We start from the raw sequence: 22,871 nt of genomic DNA, 5'->3' as shown, positions 1-22,871 counted from the left end.
TGCCGGACCCAACACCGAGCAGTGCCCAGGGGTGCGTCAACTCAGCTGGGCTCCCTGGTTGCTCCGCTCCGGTTCTGCACTGCGGCCCCTGAGCGCAGACTGGGCTTGGGCACGGGGCCGGTGGCCGCACTGACAGGTCAGGGTCCCCTCGCCTCACCCCGGAGACACGACAGGGCAGGAACGTCGCCCGCCTTCCCCCTTCCTCTGCCCCAGACCTGGGAGGCGGCACCACGCCAGCAGTGACAGTAACAACATCCCAACATGGAGAGCACACAGGGTGAGCAAACAGTGCCTGGCCCTGATTTCTGACCACTTGCCCGGGTTGGGAATAATTTTCCCACTAGGGTTCCTGTGTCAGAGGGCCGCTGAGCCCGGGGCTAACTGCCGCGCGCCAGCTGGAGCCCTCCCAGCTCACTGCTGGCCTGGCGAAGTTGTAAGCAAACCCCCTGGTTCCTTCAGCGGCCAGGGAGAATGGAGCAGTGCGGCCCGGGGGGGAGTGGGATCCCACAAAGGGCACTGTGGCAAGCTGGTGACAGGGGATGCCCTGTTGTTAACGAGGTGCAGAAGAGGATGCAGGCATCCGCCTCCTCGCCTCCCCAGGGGCGCTGGCTCCACAGCTGCCCCAGCAGCTTTCTCCGGGTATTGGAGCAGCAGCAAGCCCACCCTGGCGCTCCTCCGCAAATCCCTATCTGAGCACCGAGCGTGCCCATGCCCGCCGGAGGGGATGCGGGGTCCAGGTCGGGGTGCTGGGCCACAGGCAACCAGTCTGACCCTGCTAGCACTGGGGCCTGTTTACTGCGGGATGGAGGAGTCCATGGCCATCCCTACCAGTGACCATCCCACAGTGACAGCATCGGGCCTGGCCCCTGTCCCCCACCAGGACCCCCACAGCTCCTCACACTGCTGCTCCATCCGCCCTTCTTGGCACAGTCCAGACAACAGCCCAACATCCAGGCCGGAGGAAGGACGAACCAGGAAGCTGGGAGACGAACGGCTCTGGTGTAAGCATCTCCCCAGGGTCTCTGTCTCAGCACCGCTGCACCCCCTGTAGCCTCAGGCCATAGGCTGTGCTTTGGATTCCCTTGGGAAAGGGAGAAATGAGCCGTGTGCTGGCCTATTTCAGACGGCCATAGAGGGGTGACAGTTGTCCCAGTGCCAGAGTGGCATCTCCAGCCAGGCACTCCATCCCACGCAGGCCCTGGGATGGCAGAGCAGGATTGTGCAGCAGGCAGGGCATCCATATGGCTGCAGCGACTGGGCTGACAGGGCTGGGGATGAGCCATGAGGGCAGTGCCTCCGGGGATCCTCCCAGCCCCTCATCCGGGGCAGCAGGAGCCACTGGGTTCCCACCACCGCTCCACCAGTGTGGAGCAGGAGGGAAAGCAGATGCGAGATCAACCTCCAGAGCAGCCGCTGGAAAACCAAACAGAGCCATCCAGCTGTGCCGCAGAACGCCGGGGCTCTCCCCATCCCTGCTTCCCAAACCCAGGGCCACCTCTCCTGCAAGCCACTGCCAAAGCCGTACACCGGCTCCTCTGCCTGCAGAAACCACAGCTCCCACGCCTTGCACGCTCCATCGTCTCGTAGTCACTCGCCAGACACTGCGGCTTGGCCCGTGCCCCGCGGGCTCGGCACAAGCACGGCTGTGGCCCAGGGTAAACAAACAGCCTTTCCTCCGCGGCCGTTACCTCCTGCCACCGCAGCCACCTCGGCTGGCCGGGCGGTGAGGTTTAGCAAGGTCCAGGCCTGTGGTTGCTGTGGGCTCCACTGCCAGCGCTGCCTGCCACCACGGCTGGCGGAGAGCAGGGCTGAAACAACAAACAAACAAGAAACATGCACAGCTTGGCTAGGCCTGCGCGTTGGAAACAGAGATAAGCTGCTCCGAGAGCCAAATCCCCGCGAGGTGGTGGAGCAGGGAGGAGAGGGCGGCAGAGCTGCCACGTGCCGGCTGGGGAGCAGGTGGCCCCTGCAGACACCAGCTCCCACCTCTGGGTGCTGTGAAGGGGAAGCACCCCGAGGCGCCCAGCCACGCTGCGGCTGCCAGCTCTGCCGTACGGCACCCAGCTCCGGCCGTAGGGTGGAGGGAGGTCAGGTTGGACTGGAGAGCGCAGTCCCATCCCCTTGCACTGCTCCCAGCCCTGCCAAAGCCCACGTGGCAAGAGCACGCGGTGATGGTAGCAAAACGAAGGGCAGGAAATCATTAAGCTGCCGTGGCTGTGCTGTCAAGACCCCGTGCTGGAACCCCCAGGCACCTTGCCTGCCTGTGGCCGCACAAGGGCTGGAGGCAGGGTCTCGGCGCCTGGCTCACCGCGCTCTCCACTGCACAGACCTCTGCTCTGCCCCGGCAGGAGCAGCAGCCCCGCTCCTCGGGCTCCTTGTATTTTTCTAAACAACCAATCTCACAAGTGCAGTTTGGAGCAGAGAGCCTGTTGTGAAACTGGGACTGGGCGATTTCCGCAGCCCTGATTCCTTGCAAACTGCTGAAGCAGGCAAGAGAATAGTTCACAGTCCCCTCGAACGCACCCGACCTCGCCGGAGGACCTGGCTGAGTCAGTGGTTTGGGAAGGAGAAGACTTGTGCTTCGTTCCCAGCTCTGCCACCGACTCACTGGGTGGCTCTGGGTGAATCACTTCCCTCTGCCTGTGCTTTCTGCTGTGAAGCGCCAGCTGGGGCAGCATCGCTCCAAAGGCACCAGGCAGGCACACTTGGTGGTCTGCGGGACAGGCGGCAAAGGGCACCGCACGCTGGAGGAGGGCAGCTCGAGGCTCTGTCGGGACCGGCCTCTGCCCCGAGGAGCAGGCCATGCCCGTTCACAGGCACGAGGTGGAGTAGGCCGACACCTCAAGCTGTACCCAGCCCGCCTGCCCTACGGCCAGCTGCAGGCAGAGTGGGGGCACTGCCTGCGCCACCAAAGCGCTTTACTTCCTCTCACCCCTGTGCCCCCCTCCACCATCCCCATGTCCTTGGAGCCCATCTCTGCCTCAGAGAGCCTCACACGCTCCGTCAGTTTAGGGCAGACAGTGCTCCCACGCCCCCTCCCCAGTGCCACGTGCCTGGTTGGACAGATCCGGGTCAGCGCCAGCAGTGGTGTGCCCAGGATTTCAGATCCTCTGGGAAAAAGAGGCTTGCTGCTAGAAATAAAACTGTAAATGTTCTGGACCATCATGATGAGTCAGTGCTGTTCGTGCTGTGAAAGCTCTGCATCTTTTGGGCGTGCACGAGCACAGCTGCACACCCGTCGAGGGCTGCACTCACAGGCCTGTGGGCATTGCTCCCGTGCCCATCGTGGCACTGGGCTGGGCAACTGCAGCGTCAGGCATTTGGGGTAAGGATCACCAGGTTCCTGGAAGATCTTCCAGAAGAATGGCCTCCAGACATCACAAGGGGATGATGCGAAGGTAAGAAACGCAGAAACTGGTGGGTGTCCCAGGCCAGATGTCCGGGCGAGGTGCAGAAGGCAGCGTTGCAGTTGTTTGGAGGAGGGCAAGGGTCGGTCCATGAACACGAACCGCCCTGATGGCCCTGGCTCAGTTTCCTTTCACACGGCATTACCCAGGGACACGATGTTCTCTACATTTTACCAAAGAGAGAACAGTGGCAGTGAGAGGCGAGTCAGCTACAGAGATCAGCAACAGTGCGAACTCGGAGAGCGAACAGCTCGGACACCTTGCAGCTTGGAGCACCCTGCCCAGCACCTCCACCACGCACAGCCTTCTCGCGAGGGCACTGCTCCCCTCTGCAGGACACGTGGGTGCCCCGGGCACGCAGCCAGGCGCCAGCCCCTCCACAGAGCAGGATGAACAGCCACGGAGACACAGAGAGGAAAAATGCATGCATCTTCCACAGATAAGGAAGCTACTGCAGGCCCAGGGGAGAAACAGAGAGGATGAGGAGGGACCTGCACAATGCAGCGGTCCCCAGGGGCCAGCTTGGTCCCCAGGGCTGCGAAGGTTTGAGATCAGCTCTCCTCTGCCCCAGACTGCGGCGTGGCCCTGGGCACATCAGTCCCAGTCCAGGGACTCCCCAGGGATGTTCCCACGGACCGTGGCAGCCGAGCCTTCTGCCAGTCAGTCTCCGCGGGCAGCTCCTGGCACAGCTGGGTCACAGCAGCGCCGGGTGAAGGCACAGGGGCTCCTCCTGGGGCTCCTCGGGCCTCCCCTGCCACCTCCAGCCGTTCCCCTCCGCTTCGCAGCCGGCTCCAGGCAAGGCAGGGCTGGGTGCGTTCGGGACAGGCAGCACTGCCCGCCTGCCGGCAGCCGTCTCCGGGCAGGGGCAGGGCACCCTCTCGGCCACTGCTACGCCGGGCGCTGCTGCAAACCCAGCACCCAGCTCCCCGCCCGGAAAATAAGAGACGCTCCAAGGCCCTGGCTTGTCACCAGTTTAATAGGCACAGCAAATGGAAGTTTATAAATCTGGGTCGCTTCTCTAAATGGATTTGCATTTGGCATCTCTTTCAGCAAGGGCAATGAAAACAGACTTTGATATCATATGCTATCATTTTACTAATAAAAACAGACCGCAGCTGCCAAATACATCTGAGTATCTTAAAAGCGCTCTTTGAATTAAAGAGACATTGCCAAATTTAAAGTGCATGTTCTTAGTTTAGAAACTAGACTGCAGCAATTAGACACGAGCAAACAGCAGACACGAAGGATGCAGACCAAGCACACCCCGCATGTTCCTACACACATCTATACGTGCACGCAGCTGCCTGCATATATACGTGTCTGGCTTCTGCTCTGCTTCTTCAGCAGCAGCATCCCGGGGAGTGGAGCGGACATCCTGGGCCCGTTCCCTTGCGCACACCTGCCTGGGAGAGCCGGGCTCCCGCAGGAACCGGGAACACAGCGCTGCAGGAAGCTGCAGCGGCGCAGCACAGCCTGCTCCCGGCAGCCAGCGCAGGCTGCAGCTGGCCATGCCGTGCGCGGAGCAGAACGCCTTGCCAGGAGCCAGTGCCTTGCTGCCACTCTCCTTCGGCTGTGCGGCCTTCCGGGCTGCTCCCACCTGCAGGAAAACCTAGTGGGTGAGATCACCTCAGGGATCGGCCAGCCATGGAGGTGAGTTCACGGAACAGAGCTGAGAGCCCTCGGGTTCAAGTCGGAGGGGACCTGCACTCGGGTGGGAGCCAGCAGCTCTCCAGCCCTGCAGGATCCCCTCCAGCGTGGCTGCCTGCAGCAAGACACGAGTGAAGGAGAGCAGCCCTCAGGCTGCTCAGGCCTTCTCCAGCCACCTGGTCCAGGGTTCAGCATGCCCGCAGGGCTGGTGAGCAGGGTACGGGGGCCCTGCTTTTGGGGGAGAATGGGGGACCCACAGCTGGGACGGTTACGAAGCCTGTCCCTGCAGATATCTCTCAGAGTCACTGGCTGATTCTGGCTAACAATACAGGGAGTTACGAAAAAAGCAACTATCAAAAGGGATAAGGCTGATTGTTCCTGTCCCTGTCTGCCTAAACCTGTCTGCATACCTTCACGCCACGTTGACACAGTCCCCAAGGCTTGGAAAGGCTCCCACTTCCCAAAAGTCAGCAGTTCAGAGCGCCACTTTGAGGAGCCCCAGCCTGCACCCAGCACGCAGGAGGATGCAGGGGGACCCACCACCGCTGCTGCTGCTGGCCACGTCCCCTGGGCAGATGGGACCTCTGTGCCCCAGCACTCTCCATCCTAGGGCTCCCAATCTCAGCTCCTCAGGAAAGGGCCTAAAATGGGGAGAGGTGAATCACTCCCTTCCTCGCCCCTAGGGTAAAGCTGGTCAGGAATTTTCTGTCACTGTCATTTTCCTAAAGGAAAATCCACTTGTGCCCAGCCACGCTTCTCAGCTCTGTGACCTTTAAGACTGACTGTCTGCTGGGAAAGCAGGAAACAAACAGATTTGTTTGGTTCAGTTTGATCCGACTTGAAATATTTTTGGTTGCGGGCCTGATCCAAAGTGTTTCATCTCAGATCAGTTCCACATTAATCCGTAATTCCCTGGCAGGCTGCGCTGCCAGCAGCACTGTCGCTGGGATGCTGCTCCCTCCCGGGGCCCCCCCTGCTCCTACACCGCAGTGGATCTCTGTGGCTGCCCCGCCAGCCCTGGCCAGGTGTGCCGTGAGGGTCAGGAGCGTTTTTCGGAGGTTGCAGGCCCCCGACTGTGCGTGCGGGTCCGTGGCAGCCATCCTCACCACTGTCCCCGAGCAGCAGCTCAGCGCCCGCATCTGTGCGCTGGCTGAAAACTTGGCCTGTAAAGCATCAGACAGGCCTTCGCCGCTCAGCAGGAGGCTCCTCTGAAGCAGCTCCTCGCTGTCTTCTCTGCAACTTTTATTCGCTTTTCTCCACGCTGAGACCGTCCCATTTCTTGCCAGCATTTGCCCCATCACAGCGCCCCTCGTCTCCCTGACGCTGTACCCCTGCCCTGCTCGTAATGCCATGTGTGAGCGCAGCGGGAACTCAAGCTCTGCGTGAATGGACAAAAAAAAACTTCTGCTGACTCTTGCTGCTGAGCTGGTCTCGTCGGTGTAAGTCAGCATTTCAGGACACGGAGACGTGGGGTTGCTGGTAGCAAAGCAAGGGCGTCGTGTCAGGGACAGTGGGGAAGAGGGACTGCAGACAAGCAGTGGCTGCGTGTGCCTGTCCCACGCCAGCTCCCCGGGCAAGCCCGGCTCCAGGAAGACGCACTGCCAGTGCCAGAGGTGCTGACGGAGCTGCGGGTCTGCGTGGGGGCCTGCTCACAGGCGGCTGTAGCTGAGACAGAGCAGGGTTGCTGCAGCCCTGGGAGCAGTCAGAGCAGAGAGCTGGTCCACAGCAGGGTTGGCTCCAAGGATGCCCCTGCCTGCACGCAGCTCACTGCACTCTGCCCTGACATCGCAAGGGAGGACTCAGACATCACTCGCCTCACCTTGCCATGCACTGCAGAAGTTTGTCCAGACACCAAAACATCCCAGCCAGCCTCAGGGCCTTTATCTGGAGGGTGGGAAGGAGCATCTCAGTGAACCTCTGTCCCATGAGTTACCATCTCCTTCCTCTACCTCTTACAGAGCAACTGCAGGCAATGTGGGAGCCGTAGGAGCCAGCCAGTGCATGTCCTCAGGTGGGAGGGAGCAAAAGGCATGCTGACGCTGAGGACAAGTCAAGACGGTGGTCTTGGGTGGAGCCAATGAAGAGCAGGGATCTTGATGAGCACGGGAACCTCTGTGGTCCAGCACAGCCTGGAGCCCACAGTCAGGGCAGCGCTTTCACAGGGAGGATGTGTTTCCTCCAGCAACACCTTGAGTTATCGCAGCTTCTCTGTCCCACTGTCCTGCAAACTGCTTTTATAAACCGATAGTTCTTGGCCACGGGAGGCTGGTGTACACACGGCCCTCAAGAAAGATTTTCAGGTTGGTACTGCAGAAAAATCTTACAGCATCTGCTGTTTCAGCCTGCCCAGCTGAGATAACAGGCACATCATACTACCATCTCAAGCAGCCCAAGGCTCCCAGGGGCAGCATTATGAAGGCAAACATTTGGATGCTCAAGATTGTGCTCCATGGCCCCTAGGCACATCTTTGCTGTCCTGTTTGTTTCTGAAGCACTCCTGGTCTCCGAGCCAGCTCCTGCATAGGGGCACAAGACACAAGCTACACACTCAAACAATCAATCTCTTGAGTTCCCAGTTCCCTGAGCTCTTTTCCTGGGAAAAGACTCGCTTCGCTTCTCCTCTGGTTCTCAAGACTGCCAGCCACACCAGGGGAGCATCATCTCACAGACACAGCTCCCTGTGCCACCCCATCGCTGTATGAGCGCACGCCCCTGCAGAGGGGCGATCCTTACTTCACAGAATCACAGAATGGTTGAGGCTGGAAGGGACCTCTGGAGGTCACCTTGTCCAAACCCTTGGGCAGGCACTTGGGAGGAGGCAGAGCCACATGGCTCTAGGGCAAGGCTATTCCCACACCTCCACAGGCAACCAGCACACGGCTACGCTGACACGCCCGCAAGCCGCCACATTGCTGCTCCTCAGCACATTACTGCCAGCTGCCATCCACGGCTGTGTGGGTGCTGCAAGCAAAGGCAAATCCATGGAGAACTGCAGCCATGAGTGGGCTCCAGAAACACCTGCATGACTGCAGCGCATGGAGCCGCTGTGCAGGGTCTTGTGCCAACTGCCGAAGGAACCAGTCAGCTCACAGACAGCGCCAGCGCAGCAGGAACCACCTCCATCCCTGGCAGCATATCCGCTCTTTGGCATCACAGCTCCAGGGAGGCTACAGGAGGATGTGAAGGATGGGGCAGAAGGGCAATGGATGGGGAGGAACAGTGGGAGAGGAACTGGGAAAGGGAAACAGGCATTGTGACTGGCCATGATAGAAAACAAGGAGCCAGAAAGAGTATTCTTGGTAATCTAAAAATAAGGTCTTTCAGTTCTTTATCTTTGCCACCTCCAAGGGTTTCAGTGCTGAGGACTGAGAAGTATGAGACAATCCAGAGAGACAGTAACTGTGCGAAAACTGCAGGATCCAGGATCACCTTTCACCACTAGTATTTGGTGGGAATCAAGTCACATCACAGCTCCACAGCAGGATAACATGGTCATCCCCCCGACTCCCGATGCCAAAGTCAGTCAGGCAAGACAGCAGGAGCTGAGCTGAGCGGAGCTGAGCCGCCGGCGCACCGCCCTGGGCTCACGTATGGCCCTAACCCATGGTACGTGCTGCCTGCAGCAAGACCTCAAGGTGCTGGGCAGACATGTGCAGAGAATCAGGAACGTGGAGATGATGTGCTGGGGACCTCTGCCAACTCCCTTCTTCAGGCTCAGTGGAGGTCACAGCTTGCCCAGTTGCCCATGGTTTCTTTATTCTGGCGCCCTTTTAAAATTTTTGCAGCTCTTCATCTAGAAACACCTTTGCTGCTTTCAGCAGTTGTTGCTCTTCTTAACTGTAACTTGGTTTGTTTTGTTCTGTTTATCTTTCCAAGGACACTTCGCCTGGTTTTCCTTATCTCCTCTGCTCCTCTTAAAGAGCCTTGAATCACATCAGAGCAGCTACTCCACTCACTGGTTTTGTGGTTCGTAACACGTTGCTTGTGCTAACCGCCACTCACACCGGTTACGGACTGTCTGACCTGCCCTCTCCCTCACTGAGTTTTGTGGGAAGGAAAGCGTGACACACAGCCTGGAAGGCAACTGTGACACACTCTAATTCCGCAGATTAGGCATAATTTATTGATGTAGGGTGAAGAATGAAACCACAGTACTGTGCTGCAGGGGTAGGCTGGCCTCCAGCTTCTACTTTAATGCCACAAACAAAAATCCCAGGTAGCCAGGAGAGCCAAGCAGGCCAAAAACTTCTCGGGTCACCTCTCCCAGCATCTTCATCCTCCTGCTGGTTGAAGTTCAGTGGGAAGGACCACCTTCAAGCAAGCCCACCCCACCAGGGCCAGCACACCTTGGGCCGCTCTGCTCTGCTGTGACTTGCTTTGAAGGACTCCAGCACTTGGGAAAATGATTGGTCTCACTTCTACATCCCCATCGTGTCCAGTGGGGCTTGCACTCTGTTGGCAGAAGCCCAAGACCAAAATCAAGCGTTTCTGAACGCAGTTTTCTCCTCTGGCTACCTGTGCATGCCTTAGCAAAGCTATTTGAAACCCCAGCACAGCGGGATCTGCAGTTTCAGGCCAGCTGCCGCAGATCAGCATATGTCAGCTGGTTCCAATGGCACAGAACTAGTTTATACCAACAAAAGATCCTGTCCAGGAACTGGGAAGCATTGTTCTCATTACCTCTGCAATGCTTTTGGTCGCAAGCTATCCCATAGGGAATGGTGGAGCTGGCTCTTTCAGCCCAGTTTCCAATAGAAATAAAACTTAAGCAATCACGCCGTTTGTGTGTCTTCATCCATCCCCAACAGCTCAGGAACCCATCAGCAAGTTTCACCCAAATCCGACAGAGGAGTCGAGAAGCTAATGTCTGACTCAGTCTGTGACACGTGGTCCCTCTCTCCTATCAGTTGCACAGGAGGAACCCACACAGAAAGCTGCTGTGAGAGCTCAACTTCTATCAGACACCAGACAACGGTACACAGAGCTTCCCCAAATGCCCTCCTCACGCAGAAGCTTTAGGCGGGACACTTTCCGGGACACCAGAGAAGACAGAACCCTGGAAGGTTTCCTTGAGTTGGCTGCTCAGACTTGCTGCCTCTTGTTTTGCACTAAGGCTGCCACCACCATAAACTGAAGCTCACACTGAAAAACAGAACGACCAAGAACGCCAGTACCTGATGGAAAGAAGCAACCTCCTGCCTTGGGAGACTGGCACCGAAAAATGCCCGGCAGCATCAACCACACCCAGGCCCCAGAATATCGGGAAAGGGCCAGGATTTTCTCACCCTGCTAGACAGGTTTTAAAGGTAATGGTGTCTTTTTTCCAGGCTTCACCAGACACTCAGAACAAAATCCAGTGGAAACAATTGATGTCAGTGACTGATGTGCCCACTACAGTGCTTGAGCTGTTTGTAGGAAGAAGCACAAAAATAATACAAGTTCACTGTTTATCTAACACCGTCCAAGGGCAAAGTCAACAAACAGCCTTGGCATCTCGCGGGAGACACAAAGCTGACAGCCCCAGCCTGCCCTAAGCGGACACGGGATGCATTGACTTTGGCAGGGCTGGCTGCTGCATGCTGTCACGTCAATAAACATCCCCACAGATATCTGAAGGAGGTGAATGGTCACGGGACATGGAGGGGAACAGTGTTTGCTATAAAGAGACAAGGGAGAGAGAAAAATCAGTCTTATAAATAACAACGCTTTGCTCTACAATATGCTCATGCATAAGGAGAAGTAGGAGCGCTAATGGGGAGGCTGTCCCGTTACTGCCTGAAGACACAGTGCTGCGATACTGGTGTGCGGTGATGGAGGTGGTGGTGCTGATGATGTGCTCCCACCACCCTTGCTGCTGCTTTCCTCTCTGCTTCCAGAAACACCTTTACCTGGCCAGAGGGTGTGGGTCTCTCTGGTTACTCCTCTCCCAGAACACGGCCCCATGTGCCAGTTCACACGGAGAGGGATGCAGCTCTGTGCCAGCTGGTGGCTGGAGACCTAAGCTGGGACAGGGCTCCTCCAAGCCCACGCTGCCTCTCAGATCCAGCCCCTTCCCCACCTCACAGCCCACAGGCAAGTCAGCCGCAAAACTGCACTAGGCTGGCACAGCAGCTTACGCCTGGCTCCTGGCGATGCTGTGACTATGCACAAAACTACGGCTCACAGCACAAACTTCACTCACTGAGAAACAACTAGCCTAACACAATCCTTTCAGCTGCTGACTTGAGAGGGAAGCTTGTTTCCAACATCTTCAGAGAAAGAGCGTTGCCTGAAACAGAACCAGGAAGCGAACGAGCAGCCCAGGCAGCAGAGAAAAGCCAGGCCATCGGCCTTGAAACGCACACCATAGCGTAAAACAGACGACAGCTTGTGAAGGTCCCTCTGAACAGCAGCTGTGCCCTCCAGCATATCAGCTGTTTGCCCCCAGTCTGGCACCATTCGCAGGCTCCATGACACGCTAAGCCATTAATAAACATCATGGGTCCCAATGTCAAAAAAGCACTCAGTATGTCTGCTTTTTCCATGTCCTTTGTTCCTAGGTCTCCAGCCCCAGTAAGCAGAGAGCCCACACCTCCCTTAGCCTTCATTTTGCTGCTGTACTGAAGACGCCCTTCTTGGTGTCCTCCACATCTGCTAGCTGCAGCACCGCTGAGCTTCGGCTTTCCTCACTCCATTCCTGAAGGCTCAGGCAGCGCCTGGATGTCCACTGCAGGCAGCCTGTCCCCCGTTCTGCTGCCTGTTCAGGAGCCCCCTCTTGGGCTCCTCCCCAAAGCACTGCTCTTACATCAAGGAAGCTGGTCCCTGGCCCAGGCACTGCTATTTCAGTGGATGCAGGATGAAACTGAAGGCAAGGTTGCAGCCCAGTCTATCCAGGGGGAATCACGGGTGTAATTCCACCCTTCCCAGAACATCTAAGCTGCACATACGGGACAGAGCCATTTTAAGAGCAACAATGCCCCCTGCCTGTCTCCATCCCATTCCTTTGAATTTTCTGGCTGCAAACCAGTTGATTTAGATCTGTCCCCTCTCCCATACCACAGCTAGGACATGCAACCTCAGGTTTAGGGGAGATGGGATTTTTAGGACTGGATTCTGCTTCAACATGGTGTAGAGTAAAGGTGGCTTCACTGAAGTCTCTGCTGTTCAGTCTGAGCAGGGCTTGGGTCATGGACAAGCCAGGTCACTTTCAGAGGCCCGCATTCTCAGGAGCACCCAGAAACTCAGCTCCTTCTGTTTTCAGTTTCATAATCCATACTTCATCTTACCTCTCCTTTCAACTGCTTCACCTTTTCCAAACTCCTACTGCACCAGAGAGAGGATGTCGCCTAGATCTTCCCACTGACCTCACTAGGGTGCTCTGCATCTTCTCGCTTGATTCGCTGCCTTCTCCAAGTGGAGAGAACAAGCAAGGATAGAGAAGAGGCAGGCCATGGTGCCAAAAGAGGTCTGCTGGGCTGAAAAGCGACAGGCTTTTGTGGAGTGAGTCAATATGCTAAGCCATGACGTGGCGAGCTGGTTGCCTGAGTCCCCTTGGCTGTGAGGAGGACTAGGAGAGCCTATCCCCGGAGGAGAACGTTGTGACTCCATGGAGAGGGCAGGAGAGCTGTCAAAACTACTCTCTGGAGAGACAAGGCACTGGGGTAGGATCACAGACATCCCTGACGCAGAGGAAACCGGGTACTGGGAACCTGGAATGAGGGACTGAAAAGCACAGCAAGGGAAGAGTTTGGGGCGATGAGTCACAGACTGAACGCAAACACAGGAACAGGCTATCACGTGGTAACCAGTTATTCGTGTCCGCATTACAATCCATGTGCATTCGCTTAGTCCGTGCAAATAAGGTCATTTCAGCCAGCTTAGTGCGGTTCTGTCGCACTGGCTAACTCCACTTGACTTGCATGTGCCATGGATTAAGGGAGTCCCCACCATCAGCTGATGTACAGCAGCATATTCCTCTGTGACAACTTGTCCAGTCTGTCCGTGTCTCCAGCTTCATTAAAGCTTTATCAGTGGGACAGGGAAGTTTCAAGAAAAAGCACCTGGTGTATGGTAAACTATCTAAGGAGGTCAGACACACCGGGTTGCCAGCACGGTTATGTTTGAGCACAATGAGGACCCATCCCATGCCATTTCTGCCTTCCATCTTGGGCGTGCCTTCTCCAGGACCACAGCCTCCCATGTTCCTCTCCTAGGCTGGAGCCTACTGGGCTTGGAGATGGCTGCTTGACAGAACTGCCTCGTTAGGAGGTTTCGCAACAAGCTCCCTGTGACTGTATTAGGCGGCCTGCATCATCTGTTTTGACTTTGCTGAATCTGTCTGTGTTCAATATATTTCTCGCAAGGGTCCCAGTTCAGCCCTCATTGACGTCAATGGGAGTCGGTCCATTCCCTTCAATGAGAGCAAGAACTGTCCCTTGGTGCTTGTATCTCGGCTGTTTCACTTCAATGCCCAGCTCCGTACATTCTCCTACCTTTCCCATCCCTTGAACATGGCTGGCGGCTCCAGCCTGTCCCTCCTGGTTGAGTGGCAGATCCTGTCCCGAACTCGCTCCCTGTTCCCCAACACTGTACTGCTTTCATTTGCGTTCACCACATATCTTGATTTTCTAAGCACCTTTAGCATTGTGTTTCCTTACATGAACCCTCAGCAACGTTTCCCTTCCTTAAATATAGACAAAGCAAGTTTTGTTGGTTGGCCTCCCCACCTGGGCAATATCCTCCTCCTATAGCACAGTCATCCACCTCGGCAGTAAGGAGGGCTTTCACTTCCGTTAGTTTTATTTCTGCATTACCTCCTCAACCTTCAGTTCCCATCCTAACTTAGATCTCTGTGTGGGTGATTATCAAAGAGGAAGGTTGGACAGTCACAGGAGCTGAGAATCTGGTTTCAACATCACACTCTGTTAAGGATTCCCACTGAGATTTCAGATAAGCCATTTAAATTCTTTGCTCCCTCTTGTAAAACCAAGAATCGTGCTCCCCGCTCTCCAGTGCTTTTTGATGGTGAGACGTCCTCACAGTACTTTTGAGACCGCTACTAAATCTCACACAGAGAAATTTACATCTCCAGGCCTTTCTGAGCTAGCACCATCGCTGCTTCTAAAACACTTCAAAAATGGACAAACAAAGAAGCAAAATATCAGCTGATCACCCACTAGATAAACCTTTCATCACATCCACGGACTGCCAGAGAAGAGGCAGGACAGCACACGCCACGCTTGCATTGTTTTAAGCCCTTTCCTAGAGCGCTCACTCCAGCGATGCTGGGGAGAGGATCCTGCACCAGAGAGCTCCATGGTGTGACTCAGTACCGCCTTGCTTACGTTCGCACGTCCATCCTGGAGCCAAACTGTCTGTCTGAGTTATGTTATCCTAAGGAAGATCTTGAGTTAATGGCACTAAAGTTCTTCAGAGAAGACCCATCGCATGGAAGAGGGAAAAAGAAAGGAAAGAGGGGACAACGAGAACTCTTCTCCTTCTACATTCCAGCTGGGCTTGGCTGGAGCTGGCTTCAATTATGCTGATGGAGCCCAGCACTGCGTGCACTTCTGAGGCTGCCACAATATCTCCCAGCGCCAGAGACGCGCTCTCTGGCAAAGCAGGAAGCAGATGGGCTAAACACGGCACCCCCACCTCCTTGCGGCAGGCATAATTTGAGAGAAGAGGATCGTATTTATCAGGAACAGATACTCTGCTGGAAGTGGGTAGGCTTCCTGTGAGCTTCGGCAGCGAGGAGGGAATGGCAAAGCACTGGAAACAGCAGTTTGCCACAGTTCCAGGGGAACACGTTCAAGATGTGGTCTGTCCCACTGATATGCAAGCAGAGACAATTCAGCCTCAGGAGCAACTTCATATCACCCCAGATTTAGAGATGAGAAGGAGGAGAGACAACGCTTCAGAGCTGACAGTGTGCAGGGTACCCCTGCACATCACCTCACTGAGGATCCACTGAGGCCCGTTAACTCTGTCGCAGGGAAAGATGCTCTGACTGCAGCACTCACACCCGGCTCCCATTTCGCCGGCAAATCGTGAGGAACAAACTGTCAAAGCCAAGGCCAGCCAGCATCACGCTCCCTCAGCGCTCCACCTGCACGGCACCAGTACCAGACGGGCAAGGGATGGGGACGCGCAGTGAAACTGCGGTCAGACTAAGGAGGAACCAGGGATGTGAGGAGGGGGACGGAGAAGGGATGGAAAAGGTGAACATGGGCTGCCAGAGCCTTGCTCAGGTGGGAGCTGGGCAGAAACGGCAGTGAATCCACTATTTATGAGGAGTAAAGTGTTACAGAGCACAGCTGGGTCTGGACTGCCTTTACCGACACCACAGCCTGCCAAGCTCCTAATAAAACCCAACACAGATTGACTTGGGTTCTCGTGGTGCTCCACAGCAGCAGCTTCCCCCTCCCCACCTGGGGCCCATGTGTGCTGCGAAGCAAGCGCTTCCCCAGCATCTCACCACATCCAGGGCCTCCAGGCTTCCCCACCCACCTCCTGCCAGCGGAGCAGCCCAGGAGCGGGTCCGTGCCCTCACTGCTTAACCTGCTCTCCCGCAGCCCCACCTCGCCACACATGCCTCCCCATTCCGAGTGGGATGGAGTACGCCCACAGTCTGTTGTTGGTTTTGGCTCAGCAGTAGCAGGCTGCTTCCAGCAAGAGTGGTATGAATAATTGCCCAATTAACTGGAGGAACTTCCAGATGTGTGTTTGCTTTCATACCCATCCAGCCCCCCTCAATCCCACGTGCCTAACGCCGCGGAGAGCGGTGGGGGTGGGAGAGCCAAGGCTCTGCTAGCTCGCACAGCAGCACGGGCAGGGCTAGCCCATTGCCTGGCTCACCTCCCCTTTCTATCGCCACCTCCCTCCCGCTCTTTAAATGGGGAAATGGTCTTTTGTTAATGACCCCAGGGAGAAGGAAATTTGCTCTGCCTGCCAGAGCTTGGTTACACACGCCAAAAGCCGAGCAAGCAGAGAAGAAAGCTGATCCCATGTTATGATTTTTATCAGGTGCACATACGGTGAACCCTCTTAAGACAGGTAGTTTTTGCCATTTCCCCCTCCTTTTCCCATCAAATAATCTCACACTCAGCAGAGGTTTTATAATCAGCCAAAGTGCTTTCACGCTGCTGGATGCACTGAAGCATTTCAAGATTGTGGTTCTTCTCTGTCATCAGTGGTATCCAGCCCTACCATCGCCACCCATCCGCTTCCCGCCGTCTGAGAAAGGGAGGCTCTTCCCAGGGTCGGGCTGGAGGTTTGACCCGAGCATGGGGTGTCTGGAACTCGGTCAAGAGAACAAGGCCAAAAGGTGGCTCAGATCCCACAGGTGAAGTCGGCTGCCCACCATCATTCACTCACACAAAAAGTGCAAGGGGTGGCTTTCATCTCTGATTCTAGCACTCAGTTCAGCACCTGAATAAGTATGCTCCGGTGAGAAACAGAAGCAGCTCCAGAGCAACCTGCTCCGTTCAATAGCGCTTGAGGCAAACGAGCCGATTCACTCACAGGAGGCTTCAGTCTCTTCCCACTGCACAGCACAGACGGAGCTTAAAGGACAAAGTTACACCACATGGCAAACTTCTAGAGCTACAGTTCAGGGAAATGAATGCCATCCAAAACATGCGCTCTGCCCAGCCACAGCATGAGTGAAGCAACTCCAGCACAAGGCGTTCTCCCAGACCAAAACCTCAGCCCTGGGACCCTATGTCCAGAAATAACAGCAGCCAGGGGTGATGACGCTGTTTGGAAGTGGCATCAGCTGGGCACTGTGGGCATCAGGCATCGTGTCATCCAACTCCCGAGGTTTTATATTGCAAACCTTCAGATGGCAACTAGCACAGAGCACCTGGGACTTGCGCTGCAACACAACCACAGCCAGAACATCTCCGTTAGCACCGGCACACAGATGTATGTACAGCACTGCTGAAGCAGAAGTCTCATAAGACCGGCTTTTCACCCAGCAGCTGGCAAAGACTGAAGCCAAAGAAAGAGGACAAACTGCCAAGTGATCCTTCCCCACGGGGTACAGAGAGCAAACCCTCTAAGTGAGCAGCTTCAGGGAAAGTGTGCTCCTGCAACCAGCGAAATGGCGTGGACAATGCTCTGCTTCCCCATCCTCTGAATCAGGACAACTGGACAGCACAGACAGCCAAGCTCCAACTGCCTTTAAAAGATGAACAACAATGTTTTCCCGAGAGAAGCTCAACAGCCAACATTAACTTCTCAGCAATCAGCAAATAGCCTGGTGTCAAAAACACTCTTCCATGCCGAGTTTCCATACCACACATCGCAAGACTGGGGTATAAAGTCCCATTTCTCACAAGTCTCTCTTCAGTCACTGGAAAGGATTCTGCCAGGAATGTTTTTTTTCCTTGCCCCCTAGATTGCTACTCAAATCCAGCCCACCTACAGCAATGACGATTAATTTGCCCCTTCTCTCCACAGCACATTTCCAGCTCAGTTACAGATGTGGTGACCTAAATGATGGGGTTGTTTGCTTCAGACAGAGCATGAACCTGCTGTACTGCTTTCCTTCAGGAGGAGTTATTCGCAGCTCCTGTGCTTCAGCTGCTGCACATGGGGCAGCTCGAGCAGGCTGGCATTTGTTCTTCCTCAAAAGGACAGGGTGTTGGAGCATGGGGAGGGAGGAGGAGGTGCCGCATGTATGAGGAACAGGAGGAAGGCAGGGGCCGAGACCCTGGCCTGAGGGGTGAGACTGTACAGGAGCAGAAGCAGTAAAGATGGAGAATTCAACAAATGCCCAAAGCAAGACAAAACTGTGTGTTTCCTAACGACAACAAGGCTTTACGTCTGTCCTGAGCACCGGTGTCTCAGGCTGGTTCGACACCCACGGGGCTGGCGTGCTGAGCCCGCCCGCCCACAGCGTTGCTGTCCGGAGGCGGAGGAAGCCTTCGGGCTGCGCAGTATTTTGCAACTGGCTTCCCCTCCACAGCCGTCGCCCTCCCCACCGCCCCGCAGGACTCTAAGTGGGCCATAAATGTTTTCAGCGTGGCACTTCACCAAGCATATGCCATAAATTACAGTCCCGTGCCGATAATAAGTCAGGTAATAGCGCCACTTTTTTGTCCTGCCAACTGCACAAAAGGTGGCAGAGGGGAGGGAGGAAGGTGGGGGAGATGCCTATTAGCACCAGCCTGGATTTTACACACGATGGAAAGTGTTTGTTCAGCTGGAAGTGAGAACGGTCCTCAACCCAAGAGCACACGCTAATGAAAACAGAGCGTGCGGAGGGGGCGAGGGGCACCGGCACAGAGTAGCGATTCACGCTCCGGCGCAGGTGCAAGGGCTGCGAGGACCAGGCCAGGGTCAGAGCACCCACCAAGTGCTTTTGCTCTGGCTCCATTTCACACCTTTTAGAAACACTAATTGTGGGTTCTGCTTTGCCCTAGGGGTGAATGCAGACCGGTCTGAGAGCACCCAGTGCCATGGGTTTGGTGCAAAGCCCACTTGAAGGCTGAGCTAGGGACCTGCCCCGGCCGTTCGACTGGGACAGCACAGAACCCACTGCAGCCACAGGCCCTCTGAGCTCCACATCCTCTCCTCATCCTTCACCCAGGTGGGTTCAGCCTGCTCTCAGGTCTCCAGAAAGCAAAGCCATGGGGCTGCAGCCTGGTTTTGCACTTGCTGGTCCAGCCACCTCTGTTGTGAACTCTCGCTGCTCCCACTCTGTCACGCGATGTGGTAAATGCACCCAAGACCCAGAGCCAGCTGCCCAGGCAGATGCACAATGCTATGAGGGCATCACTGCCCAAAAAAACAGATCCTGCTTTGCCTGGTGCACCAGTAAGTCCCCTGAGAAGAGGCAGTGCTGCGTTTGGGCTGGTGCAGAGGAGTACAGGAGGAAGGAAGGGACCAAGACAACATCAAAGACAGCACAGGGCATAAATCAAGCAATATCTAGTTATCCATCCATGTCTGTGGCATGTGACTCACCAACAGTCCCTGGAGCTCATATAATACACCTGCACGTGAGAATAAACCAAGCCTCTTCAAAATCACCTTCTCAGGGAAAGCCCTGGGAAAACAAGCCGTTCCCTAAGACCTCACAGGTCATCAGGCACGCACTCCATGGGTGGAGGCAAACTGCCACACGCAAGATTCCTCTGCAAAGAACTCTTCCTCCAGACAGTCAGAAGCTGACAAGAGTGCCTCAGAGGAGCCCAGCAGCCAGAGGGATCTCTGTGGACCTGACCCTACCGAGTACCTAAAGCAACAGCGTACCCGCAGCCAAAGCCAGATGCTAAGAGGCAACCGTCACACGCTGGACACCTGATGCAATATGCTGAGAACACAGCACACGTGGCACCACACAGCGATGTCCTGGTCCCCTCACGGAGGAAGGGCATTAAAGTCATCCAGAAGGGAGGCTGCTAATTCCCTCCTAACACATCCCCTGTCCGCACCAAGAGGATCACCCAGCACCAAGAGCTAACCCTTCCCACGGTGTTCACCTGCGACACGATGACCACCCGCCCCTAGAAGGCAGGAGCTGGGGAGAGGGAAGGGACAAAGACACAGGAAGAGCTGGCTGCAACTCGTCCAGCCAAACAGAAAATGTAGTGTCCATAGAGTACCTCTTGGAGCCACAGAGAAACGCGTGGCTGCCTTCACGACAACGTCCCTTTTAGCATCACTGAAACATCTGCCACACTCTCTCCATTTTGCACCTTTGGCTTTAGCCTCACCCTCATTGCCAGAAGGAACATCAACAGCTCATCCAGAGGGGCAGAAACAGGTCTGGCTGCTGCCGGAAGAGAAGCTGACCCACACCACTGGGCAGACCTCCCATTAAGATGCTGGCACGTGATATGAAAGGATTTGCTTAATTATTCCATGGTAATTCCCAGTTTTACCCACAGGAGGTCACACTTTGCCAGGCTTATCAGCTTTCCATGCAAGCTGCCCTGCGCAAACAGCATTGCTGTGGGACCAGCAAAGCCACAGTTTTACTAGTCCAGCTCAGGTTTTGGCCTAAGTCCCTGCCGCGCATCCTGGCATTCTCCGCCGATCCTCCAGCCGCTCCCTGCCCACCTCACCAGTGCTGGCCTCTGCTCCAAGGCTGTTTGACACCCATACGGGCAGCTTGCCTGTGCGACGGCCCATTACACCCACTCAGCCATTCCTAGCTTTCTTCTCTTTTCCTGTTTTCATGTCCTTTCCCAAGCCAGTCTTCCAGTCCCTCTATTAGTGCCTAGACCACAACTCTAGTCTGGTTTCATAAGAAAATGAGAGATACACAACTGCACGCACTGGAGAAATTTCTGTTCCAGTACGCTTCAGGAAAACGAATGCTCAGGTGGAACAGCATCCCCACACAAAGAAATGGTTCAGTATCAGCTCACTCGTTATTAGTCTTCAGAGAACAGACAGAGAAGCCGCCCTGAAGACACAAACGCACAGGAAAACAGGCCTCACCAAACACTGCACTTGTGGAACTACTTATGCCGTGTGAAACTTCTCCAAAACTCGGGAATGTTGTTGATTGGCAGCCCTATAAAGGAATATCCTTCATTTATCCCTAGAAAGCCCTTGCAGGCTCATTGCCCTCAGTGCTCAGTGGGTCACTGGGTCTTGCTCTTTATTTGAGCCGCTGCAGGGTTTAGTGCTTAGAGCCTTAGCCTTCATTGGCTTCTGTAAAGCTGCTAGCAATGAACACCTTTCTCCAGGAAAGCAGACGCACTGAAACATGTTTTCCATCAGCCATCAACTAGCTAGTCAAGCCTGGTTTTCACTCTCTCTCACACAGTCACAGACAGTCTGACAGCCTGAATGAAGCTAACAAAGATTATGCAGTCTCCAAGGTTTTAAGATAGCACACAGCATCTGCTCTGTCCACATCATCTGACGTTTTTTCAGTCTCTACTACTCCACAGGCTGCTGTCTCCTTTTACCCTGCCACCACACAGGCCCCTCTTCTGAAAGATGTCTCTGCCCTGACCTTGCCTCCTTGAACACCATCCCTTATAGCACCTGGTTTACCGGAATGGTAAAACCATCAGGCAATGTAGAGACTGTGGTGACAAAAGTGTCACCATTATAATCCTAAAAATATCCCTGATAGCGCACCACTGAGCCTTCCATTACTTCTACTTTCTGAACACTGAGAACAGCCGTTTGGCGCAAGGCTCTGTTCGGCTCAAATCACAGTTCACATTTCAGCAGCGGAATTCCTGAAGCCCAATCATCTCGCTGTGCCTGGGCTCACTTCTCTAAAGCCCATCAATTCCCAGCTCTGTTCACACCATGTGAACACTCTCTGCCTCAGTTTCCCTGGAGAAACGTAGGAATACCAGCACTGCTTTACCTGAGAGAGGCACCGTGAGCCCAAGCATACAGACTACATAGCACCCCCAAACTACAATGAAAGGATGCTGCAAATACGGAAGACAGATGGCAGCTTTTCATCTTCCCACAAAACCTTATCCAATACTGCCCACATTATGTTTCCACACCTCTCCATCTACTTTCATACTGCGCTAAACCTGCTTTCCTTGCTAGCTCAGCTTCATTTGGCATAGGAAACACAATCCTTTCCATGTGTGCAAGTGCCCTCTAGGACCCTACAGAGCCAAACAGAAGTGAATGCAAAATAATTCATTATATTTCCAGCCTACATTTAGATAAACAAATGATTTCTTAGTACAGCTTCTGGAAATGGCTCTGTCATGTGCTTCCACCACACCAGTTTGTTGCTCTCCACAGCAGCGTCACCAGTCACAAGGAAGCCCTGAAGGAAGCGCCCATTAACAGCTCGTCAGTGCTCTTACCCAGGCAGGAGCCCAGCCGCTCCGGCGGGACCGCCCTGCCTCCTGAAGCACCAGCCACCTCAGAGGCAGGGTGCCCTCCTGCCTGTCACCGCACTGCCCGAGACTCGCGACCCTGGCACGATGGATGCTGTGTCTATCGTGCTTCTGATCACTGCCCAGTAGCTTTAAGATAAAGATGAAAAATCCTCTTAAGACCCCATTTGAAATCCAGCTGCAACAGCTACAACTCCTCTTTGTGTTCTACGTTTCGTTATCACGTCTTCTACTTCTCTTGCGATTCTTTGTGGTTTCTTTTAGATTGTAAACCCCCTGCGTAAAGGATTTGTTATCTGTTTGGCCAGAGCCTGCGTTACCAAGCTGTGTACATTTACAACGCCGTATAAAAGATCAGTACTTTATTGGTCACCCAAGCATTCCTAGTTAATAATCTTTAATGTGGCAGTTATTTATCCAGTCGTAAACAGAACACTGCTGCCAAGTCAAGTCAAATAAACACTATGGAAGTCCTTCAGCTTTCAAATGAACTGATTTCTGTCCCGGCCATTTCAGGCTTTGCAAAAAAACCAGTCACTTCGTTACTGAGCACGAAACTATTCAGATCTTAAAGTGTTCTTAAAGCAACAATTGTACCTAGCATCTGCACTGAGCTTTTCCCCAGAAGCCTCTGCCAGGCTGGTAAACAGCGTTGTCTCCAGTGCAGAACCACAAGCTCAAGTCCTCTTTACCCCACCCCGCCACCCCCAACAGCCCTGCCTGCCCACAGCGCCAGCACCGCACCTCACCGCCACCCGTCACCCCTCACGGCCACCCCTGCCACCCTCAACGCCACCCGTCACCCCTCACGGCCACCCCTGCCACCCTCACCGCCACCAGCCACCCCTCACCGCCACCCCTGCCACCCCCCACTGCCACCCCCACCGCCACCCGTCACCCTTCACCGCTGTCACCCCTCACCACCACCCTTTGCCCCTCACTGCCACCCCTGCCACCCCTCACCCCTCACTGCCACCCCTCACCCCTCACCGCCACCCGT

The sequence above is a fragment of the Chlamydotis macqueenii genome, chromosome 15 (assembly GCF_036417535.1).
Source record: "Chlamydotis macqueenii isolate bChlMac1 chromosome 15, bChlMac1.mat, whole genome shotgun sequence".
Taxonomy (NCBI): Eukaryota; Metazoa; Chordata; class Aves; order Otidiformes; family Otididae; genus Chlamydotis; species Chlamydotis macqueenii.
Note: the sequence above shows the minus strand (reverse complement) of the source record.